General features: G+C 35.2%; 1 pseudogene; it reads left to right on the forward strand.

Annotated features, from left to right (window-relative positions):
• The first annotated feature begins 4,823 nt into the window (after nt 1-4,823).
• Nucleotides 4,824-9,675, forward strand: LOC127544494 (src kinase-associated phosphoprotein 2-like; annotated as a pseudogene).
• The last annotated feature ends 920 nt before the right edge of the window (nt 9,676-10,595 follow it).

The raw sequence follows: 10,595 nt of genomic DNA on the forward strand, positions 1-10,595 counted from the left end.
AAGTGAGTTTGAGAGAAAATGAGGCAAAGGAATGATTTCAAAATTGAAATTAAAAAAGATATTCCATACATTCTATTGTAATTGTAAGAGCCTGACAAAAGGGGAAAATGTATTTTAAATAAGAATTTTAGACTTATTAGCAGAATGAAATATACTTGATAACTAATTTTAATAAAAGTTTGACCCAAGGCCAAGTCACATCCCCTTCGTAATTCTCAATTTCCTCAGCAGCAGTAGCAAAGTGAAGCAGTGGATTGAGTACTGCTGGTTTGGGAGTTAAGAAGACCTGAGTTGTTTCTGTGTCACTCTGGGTAAATCAATTAAAATCTCATAGAACTTCTTTATCTGTAAAATGAAGGGATTGGACTCAATGGTATCTAAGAATCCTTTTGGATGTTAATTTATGTTGCAATGATTAGATGGCCCCTAAGGTCTCTTCCTGCTCTAAAATTCTTCCATTCTAGTTAGAGAAAAAATAAAATTCCATACTTTGTTTTCTTCTTTTGGTGTTTCTGTGAAATGGTTACAAGAAGACATATGAGGTACATGAGGGACATCTAAATGGCAAAATGGAGTTTGGATCTGGAATAAGGAAGGCATCTTCTTGAGTTCAAAACTGGTCTCAGACTCTCACTAGCTGTGCGACCCTGGCCAAGTCACTTAACCCTGTTTGTCTCAGTTTCCTCATCTATAAAATGATCTGGAAAAGGAAATAGCAAACCACTCTGATATCTCTACCACGGAAATCCCAAATAGAGTCATAAAGAGTTGGATATGACTGAAAAGACTCAACAACAACAATTTTTATTTACTTCACATATTTTCCAATTACATGTTAATCTGGATCTAGCTGTACTCAGTAGGTGCATTGAGCATTTAGTAGTTCTACTCTTATCCAAAGAGAAGAAATTGAAACCCAAAAGAAATGTGAGTCTCAGAGGTCACACAACTACTAAGAAGCAAAGAAGCTAATAAATGACCTACTGTTGGGTCTCCTTGTCTCTCCCCATTTCAGTCCATTCTCCATTTAGCTACCATAATAATTATCCTAAAACTCAGTTCTGACCATATCCTCTTCAATAAACTCTACTTTCTTCTTGTCGCCTCCAGAATTAAAGACAAAATTTTCTGTTGAGCATTCAAAGCCCTTTATATACTACCTGTCTCCACCCATTTTTCTTCCACCTTTCACTCTCCCATATATTCTGTGATCCAGGAATCAGGAAGCATCCTTGGGAGACACTTCATCTCCCAATTCTGGCATTCCCTCTGGCTGTTCCCTTATGCCAGAAATGCTTTCCCTTTTTTATTTCTGCCTCTGTGCTTCCTAGCTTCCTTCAAGTCCCAGCTAAGATTTCTCCCCCCCCTCCTTTTTTTTTTTTAACAGAAAACTGTTTTCTGAATCTCTTGTGCCTTCCCTCTGTTGATCATTCCCAATTTATTCTGTATATAACTTCTTTGTATATTGATATGTACATATTGTCTCTGCCTTGTGAATTTTTTGAGGGCAGGAGCTTATTTATTTATTTATTTATTATTAAGATTATTTATGTATGTATATTAATTTTTTACATATTTCCACATGAATGATGTTGGGAGGAAAAAATAAGAGCAAAAGGAAAAACCACAAGAAAGAAAAAAAATGAGAGAAGAAAAAAAAGGTGAAAACAGTATACTTCAATCTGTATGCAACTTCCATTATTCTCTCTCTGGATGTGGATGGCATTTTTTATCCACAGTTTATTGGAATTGCCTTAGATCACTGAATTGTTGAGAAGAGCTAAATCTATCACAATCTTCTTGTTGCTGGATGCCATGTTTTCCTGGTTCTGTTCACTTCACTCAACATCAATTTCTTTAAGTCTTTCCAGACTTTTCTGAAATCAGCTTGTTTATGATTTCTATAAGAAACAATAAGAACAATAATATTCCATTACTTTCATATACCATAACTTATTCAATCATTCCCCATTTGATTGGCATTTACTCATTTCCAATTCTTTACTACCACAAAAAGATCTGCTACAAACATGTTTTCACATGTGGGTCCTTTTCCCTCTTTTGTGATCTCTTGGAATATAAATCCAGTAGAGAATCTGCTGGGCCAAAGGGTATACACAGTTTTAGAGCTCTTTGGGGCATGGGTACAAGAGCTATCTTTTACCTTTCTTTGTATTTCCAACACTTGGCACATAGTAGTAAACATAAATGTTTATTGACTAAATCCCTAGGTCTGCTGACTCAGTATTGTTCTTTAAAGTAATAATGATAACAACTAAAAATAAAAACTAAAATACATAGACAGGAGTTTTAAGATAATCACTATGGTGGCTGAGTGGAGAATGGACTGAGGTGGGGAGAGATATGGCAGGGAGGCCCAACAGCAGATCATTTATTAGCTTCTTTGCTACTCAGTAGTTGTGTGAGCAGGCATTGAGTTAAGTGCTTTATAATTATTATCTCATTTGATCATTACATAACCCTGAGAGGTGTTGTTATTTCTATTTTACAGGTAAGGAAACTGAGGAAATTGAGAGGTTGGTCAGAGTCAGAGCCAGAGCCAGATAAATAAAAATGTCAGTGAATACAGAAGGCATAAATTGGATAAACCAGGTAAGAAAGGGAAAGTAATTGACATAACTAATCACATATCACTGGTTTTGCTGTGATCTCATTTCTACATTTTTAAAAAAATTTAAATAAGTTTTATTGATGTCTTCTGTTTTTTACATCATCATAATTATCCCTAGTATCCTTTGCAAGCCCTTTCAGAGAGTTTTCTCTGAAACAACTTCTTAAAACAAATAATACATTAAGAGGAAAAAAATCAGCATAACTGATCAATATATTGAAAAAATTTAAAAACATGAACAATGTGTCAACTATATTTTATTTTTAAGATCCTCAATTTGTACCCCATTTCCTCCCTTTCTGTTGGGCACTGTATGGAGCAAAGACTGCTTATGAGTAGGAACTGGAATCCAAAGAAAGGCAGAAAGCATGCTGGTCAAAGGCATCTTGCCCAACTCCAATCCTTCTCCACCTCCCCACCCTTTATTTCCCTAGTTTTGGCAGCCAATAGGGAACAGACAGTGGCAATGGAGGAGAAGCAAAAAAAAGAAACCAGAAATGTAGCAAAACAAATTAGAGGCGAAGGAAGTTATAAAAGAAAAAGGTGTGAATGCCATGTTTGATATCCATGGGAATGGCTAACTTCTGAACAGCTTCTTCAGGGTTTGTGGTGAGAGTGTGGAGGAGGGGGGCTTCCAAAAGTGAAGATCCCAGAGATGTCATATAGGCTTCCTTAAGCCAGGACTGTGCCTCACTGTAATAGGATAAAGACTATTTTAATGGACTGTGTTTATTTAGCTTTTCTCCAGAGCACCAAACCAAGTAATTACTATCTGACTGTCTTTCATGGAAGCTACAGCTAATCCTGGGAGAATGGGAATTTGCTTTAGGATGCTGTACTTCCTATGGGAGGGGGGATAACTTCCTTTTTAAAAGAATACACTTCTTCCTTAGGGATCTTACCTTCCTGAAGTATAGAACCACCATCCCCCTATCAATTCTCCCCTCCAGGATTATCCATTGGCACCTTTTCTCACTCAATTAATAAGCATTTATTAAATGCCTACTAAGCGGCACACATTAAATCTTGGGGATTACATTATTTTTTTCCCAGACCTGTGATTTCACTGGCATAGGAAACTCCCTCTACCATAAGATATAGGTATCCCCTCTGTAACACATAGGGGCTATTTATTTTTGAAGATAAAGCAAATGACAAGGGTGAGTAGTCTGAAGAATAATAAGAAAATGGCTGGGATGGAATCAATAGACATTTATCAAGCACCTACTATGTGCCATGCATTGTGCTAAGACTGAGTATACAAAATAAAGTAAAAGATAGTTCCTGCCCTCCAGAAGCTTGCAGTCTAATATATATTTATAAAGCAAGACTAGGGCTTTACATAGAATAAGTTATATAACTGAGACCTCATCCCTCTGAACAAGACATGCTACAGGGCAGAGGTTCCAGGTCAGAGTGTTAAGTCTCCCAGAAAAGTTCAGCAATAAATATATCATGAAGTTCAATGCGTATAGCATCAGTCCAGGCAGGATGTCAGAAAGGACTTGAACTGGGATTTTCTTCCCTCTGAAGCTAGCTCTCTCTATTCAGGCTCTCTATTCACTGCTGCCTCTTTAATTAGGAAACTAAATACAACAGTGAGAAAATGCTTGACACACAACTTTGCCATTAGTAAGGGTAATGAGAATAAACATTGATCAAGCCCGTACTATGTCTCAGACACTGTACTAAATGCTTCACAAATATCTTATTTGCAGGAATTCTTCCTTACAGCTATCTGCTCCTTTGCTCTTCACCTCTACCCTCTCCTCTCCCCAACCCCCCAATAATTTTTCTTGGATCAAGATGGGAGAAAGTTTTGAATTTGCCTCATCACAGTTAAATGCAAATCTCTTTTTCAAGAGTGGACAGAAACCCACTGTTACATTATTGCAGAGAAAACTACCCAGGGAGCCATCTATTTCTTCATTCATTCATTTATGAATTCATTTATTCACTCATTCATTCATTATCTGTCTGTTTATTTGTCTGTTTATTTTTAAAGGATCTGGTATTTCCTCTTAAATAAGCTATCCCAGAATGCATGACAGGACATGTACATAACTTAAAGTCATAGTTCCTGCATTCACTCTTTGCTTCAGTCACTTTGGTCTAGAAGAGGAACAAGAACCACACTAAAGTGAGCAGTTTTTTTTTTTCTGATCCTTAAAGGAGGCTCAGAAAATCAAACATGGATCTGGAATTACCTCAGGGAGCAAAGGGTGAGTTGTACATCTGCAGGGAAGTTTGTACAGCTGCAAAAGGGAGTTTGCCTTTTGTGTGTTCCCCAGTGCAGTGGGGAATTGGCATCAATGTAAATGAACAGTGCCAGAGAGTACTGGTCCCCCCCACCCTGCCTTGGCTCTAAATGAACACCTTTCCCTTCTCCTAATACACATACACACCCTTGTAAAAACCCTGTACCTTATCCTCCAATACCTCCTGAAAAGTCAGTAATCATTTTGCTTAAGAAAGAGAGATCATCCAACAACTAGAAAGTGCCCTTTTTGACTTAATTATCTTTTTGGCATTAAGATGAGTTGAAATATTAATGTTTTTAAGTGGGTGGTATTTGGTTTCCCATTTTTAAAACAAGGAACATATTTTGAATGTGTAGAAGTGGCTGGTCATCATGCTTTCTCATACTATTAGTTTATGGTCAATTTTGTAGCTCCAATTTCATAGAATTTTGCCAATTCTTAGGTCATCACATCTAAAAATGTCTGGCTTTCAAAAATTAGACATCCTGAGACTCAAGGTTATAGTTGCCTTTCAGGTGGAGACTTTTACAGCTCGTCAGATGTGGGCTCTTTTAGGCAGACTGGGAGGAATGAGGGGAGGTTTGGGTGGCAAAGAGTTCTCTTCTGTAGAACGGAATTGACTGCAGGATCTGATGAAAAAAGTCCTTGGAGACCAGGTTAAGATGATAACATGAGAGGTTCTAGAAGAATCTAAGTTTCCCTCAAGTATTCCAGCAAAGTTTTAAGAATGTGACAGTAAGAACAATGACACAGAAAGCCAGAGAGTAATGTCTACAACCTCCTCTATTCTGCCCAGGACTGAACAAAAAAATCTTAAAAGGATGTGAGCAAAGAAAAAATAAAGACCTCGATGATCTTAGAAAAATACAGAAAGACTTCCACAAAATAATGAAGAGCAAAATAAGCAGAACCAAGAGAACGTTATGTATAGTAACAGCAATGTTGTTTCAAGAATGAAACAACCAAATTAACTACAAAGGACATATGAAGAAATATGCTATCTGTATCCAGAAAATAACTGCTAAATGGAAACTAAATGGAAACCAAAACCTGAATTGAGTCCCCTAGAGAACGAAGCAGAAGCCAGGTGTGTCTTTAGAAAGGGAATCCTATGCATTGTTGGTGGAGTTGTGAATGAATCCAACCATTCTGGAGAGCAATCTGGAATTATGCCCAAAAAGTTATCAAAGTGTGCATACCCTTTGATCCAGCAGTGTTTCTACTGGGCTTATACCCCAAAGAGATACTAAAGAAGGGAAAGGGACCTGTATGTGCCAAAATGTGGCAGCCCTGTTTGTAGTGGCTAGAAACTGGAAAATGAATGGATACCTATCAATTGGAGAATGGCTGGGTAAATTGTGGTATATGAATGTTATGGAATATTATTGTTCTGTAAGAAATGACCAGCAGGATGAATAGAGAGGCTTGGAGAGACTTACATGAACTAAGTAAAATGAGCAGAACCAGGAGATCATTATATACCTCAACAGTGATACTGTTTGAGGATGTATTCTGATGGAAGTGGATCTCTTCGATAAAGAGATCTAACTCAGTTTCAGTTGATCTAGGATGGACAGAAGCAGCTACACCCAGAGAAAGAACACTAGGAAATGAATGTAAACTATTTGCATTTTTGTTTTTCTTCCCGGGTTATTTTTACCTTCTGAATCCAATTCTCCCTGTGCAACAAGAAAACTGTTCGGTTCTGCACACATATATTGTAATTAGGATATACTGTAACCTATTTAACATATATAGGACTGTTTGCCATCTAGGGGAGGGGGTAGAGGGAGGGAGGGGAAAAATCACAACAGAAGTGAGTGCAAGGGATAATGATGTAAAAAATTACCCTGGCATGGGTTCTGTCAATAAAAAGTTATTATAAAATAAAATAAAATAAATAAATAAATAAATAAAAGAAAGGGAATCCTAGAACTTTGTACACAGTAACAACAATCAACCATGAAATACTTGGTAATCCTAGTCAATACATGATTCACCACAATTCCAAAAAGAATTATGATGGAAAATGCTATCTACCTCCAAAAAAGAGAACTGATAGATTCAGAGTGCAAATTGAATTAAGTTTTTGTTTTCTTTTGTTTGTTTGTTTGTGATATGTTAGTGATATGAGCAAACATAAGAACATATAAAATATAATAAAAATATTATGAAGTAAGGGAAGCTTAATAGGTAAACTATGATGAATAGGGGAGACTACAAATTCAAGTTGAGCCATAAAGGTAAAAAAGCCAACAAAACAGTTTGGCCACAAGGTCTATAAAAATGGCTAAAAGTAATGAAGCAAGAAATGGGAAAAAATTAAATTGGGATAGAATTAAGTACTCTGGAGGAGTAAAAAGATGGAAGGAAAATAAATACTTTATTAAACACAGATGGAAAACTTATTCAAATAATGGACTTTCTGAAAAATAGATTGAAAGTCAGTAACTCCATGAGGCAACAAGTAATATTAGAACAAAGTCAAAAGATGAAAATAATGGAAAGAGATTTAAGATATTTATTATTAAAAACAACTGACCTGGGAAACACTTTGAGGAGAGACGATTTAAGAATATTAGACTCCCTAAAAACTATGTCCAAACAAAAACCTGAAAATAGTATTTCAAGAAATCATAAAAGAAAACTACTAAGATCTATTAGAATCAGGGAACAACATAATAGTAGGAAGAATCCAATTTGAAAATGACAAAGAATTTCATAATTAAAATCCAAAACTATGATGTCAAAGATAATAATATTTCATTAATGGGGGAGGGGAGAATTCTAGTACCAAGAAAGCACAATTAGAAACAATGAAAATGACACCAATTATCAAAGAAAAGAAAATCTTGGAATACTGTACTATATTTCAAGAGCCAAAAAATGAAGGGTTACAAAATGAACCAAGAATAACTTATCCTGAAAAAAATAAGTGTAGTTCTACAAGATTTTTAAAAATTGATCTTTAATAGGAGACTCAGCAGTATTTCTAATTAAAAAATAGATCAGAAATGAGTAAAATCATAGGAGATAAGAAAAACCTATGAAGGGAAATACATTTGAGCAGTTGTAATAAGGCTAAATGAGCAATCAAATTATGCCAGGCACTGCATCAGGGATGCAAATATAAAATAATGATGAAGTACATACTTTCTAATAACAGACAATATTCCTTAAAATCTCTCTGGCTTCTAGTATCATTAATCGATTAAAGAAAAAGAACCTGGGGAATACCTTACTTCCTTATTGTTGGTTTTAAGAGAGGAAAGAAAGGGGAGACAAAGGGAAAAGACTCAAAGAAAAGAGGAAGAACTTACTTTTTCATAATTGGTAAGTATTAGAAAAAGAGTATAAAAACTTGGACAGGAATGGAAATGGCATCTTAATACATTTAATTTCATCTGAACTGGACAAAGAAAAATTGAACATGTACACTCATATAGTTTGGTGTGGATATATATTAAGTTCAATAGGAAATCAAACACTAACAAGGAGAGCAAGATTTAAGAGTAAGGGGCAAGTTGGAGAAAAGCAAATTTTGCAAATGATGGATCATAAAGGGAGGATCAGAAGGAGAAAAAGAAAGTGTGAATTCATGATTGGGATCTGGACTAGGAAAACAGAAGAGGTAGAAGAGATCACTTTAAATATAAATTAGTAGTGTTAATCACAGGTACAACTTAGTGACTAGTTGAAGAGAGTGCCTGGAATCAGGAGGATTTGTCTTTTCAACTCCTACTATGCTCTACCACAGCAACACGACTTAGTTAGAAGCTAATCTGAAAAGCTGTGCAGATTTGCTTGAACTATTTGTAACTTCACCAAAAGGGGAACTGTTCAAGAAAGGAAAGGAAAAGAGACAACCCCTAATTAAGAAAATAAGAAATGCAAAGTCTATTTTCCAGAACTCCAAAAAAAAGGTCATAAAGATGGGAGGAATATGATGATCCTTCTCCCAGGGATTTAATATACACTCTCTCAAACACCAGATTGCTATGAAAGGGACTATTCTATGAAGTAGCTGAAGCATCTGCTGATGGAAACTAGTTTCATCCAGCTGCAGTGCAGGACCTTGCATTTGTTTTAAAGGGCTGCTACCTTGAAAAATGAAGATTACAATTTCTGGGATTTGAATGGCAGTACTCTAGTGCTCTCAGCAAGTTTTCTATTATCATGGAAGTGTCAAAGATAAATAACAATAGGATGAATTTGCTATTGATGCATACTATGGCAGAATGAATAACAGCTTTAGGAAGGATGTAAAGAGAGATTACTATTTTGAAATCTCAGCTCTTGATAAATATATCTATCCATTTATAACAGCCACCCCCGTAGACCCTGACGAATGGAAAAACTAGCTGAAATTTTTGTTACAAGATTCTTTTTATAAGAATCTGATGTTATTTCTGAGGATGATGACAAAATAGGAGAAGTATACGATGATGTTGATCAGTCTCCTACTGTCAAAAGTCCACTGCCAAATGGAAAACTAATGAATGATAAAATGTATGAAGTACTTCCAGAAGAAGCTGACAGTGCTGCTGGGAAAACAAAGGTGGATGAGTCAAGATGTTACTGATACTCCAGAAGAAAAAAGCACTGAGTATGTTAATTTTTATGGAGTACTACATAGGGGCTGTTCTTGCTGAGTTGTCATTGAAACATGATGATGTTATCTTCATTCTCAGCAAGGACCACAATAGATTTGGCTGGTAGATAGAAGAAATGAAGGGAACCATTGGATTGGTGCCTGAAGACTACATAATGGCTGTTATTTGAGATCCCTCAGACTGAAGAAAGAAGTTGAAATCAACTTTTCCTTTCTGCTTAAGATGTGGATTAAGTGAGATATTGAGCAATGACAACTTATATATTTTCTCTATACTATTGAAAGATATCAATATTTTCTTTCCATTCAGCTTTGTTTTGTTATATAATAATTCTTCATGATATTTTTATGATAATAAATTAAATGAAGGTATTCATAGTAATCAAATACAAGTAGCAAAGTTTTATTGTATCTGTTGCTATTTTCCATGAGAAACAATTGTAGTTATTATTTATCCACCTGTATTGTGTAAATCAGGTCATTTTGCTTTGTTGAAGAACTTGGTACTGTTTCCTAATGACCTTTCTTATGGATATTGTAATGCTCGTTATTAATGATAAGTTAAATTTTGTGGCTGTAAAAAAAGGATTTCACAGATATTTCAATTTAATATGTCTTAATAATGCAAGTGGACACTATACCAAAAAAATAGAATCAGCATAGCAGGATATTGTTGAGGAAAAACACAATTGTCAGTTAGGATCACAAATAAAGATAAACTCAGCCATAAAAGAAAGAAGGATAGCAGAATGGACTAAAAAAGCAGAATCCAACAATATTAGAAAAACAGAGATTTACAGGGACTTAAAATGAATGATGAAAGCAAAATTCATTATGCCTCAAGTAAAATTGTTTAAACTAGAAATAGATGGAAATAATAATATCAAATAATCAACAATAAAAGCAGACAAGGTGAAAAATAAGCAAGGAAATTACATTATGCTAATAAGCACTATAGATAATGAAATAATGTTGACATTTGACACATACAATAAATAGCATAGCATCTAAATACTTGAAGGAAAAAACTAATTAAATTAGGGAACTGATCTACACTAATCACATTGTAAATAGTTAGGGATTTCAGAGT

Source organism: Antechinus flavipes, chromosome 1, assembly GCF_016432865.1.
Source record: "Antechinus flavipes isolate AdamAnt ecotype Samford, QLD, Australia chromosome 1, AdamAnt_v2, whole genome shotgun sequence".
Taxonomy (NCBI): Eukaryota; Metazoa; Chordata; class Mammalia; order Dasyuromorphia; family Dasyuridae; genus Antechinus; species Antechinus flavipes.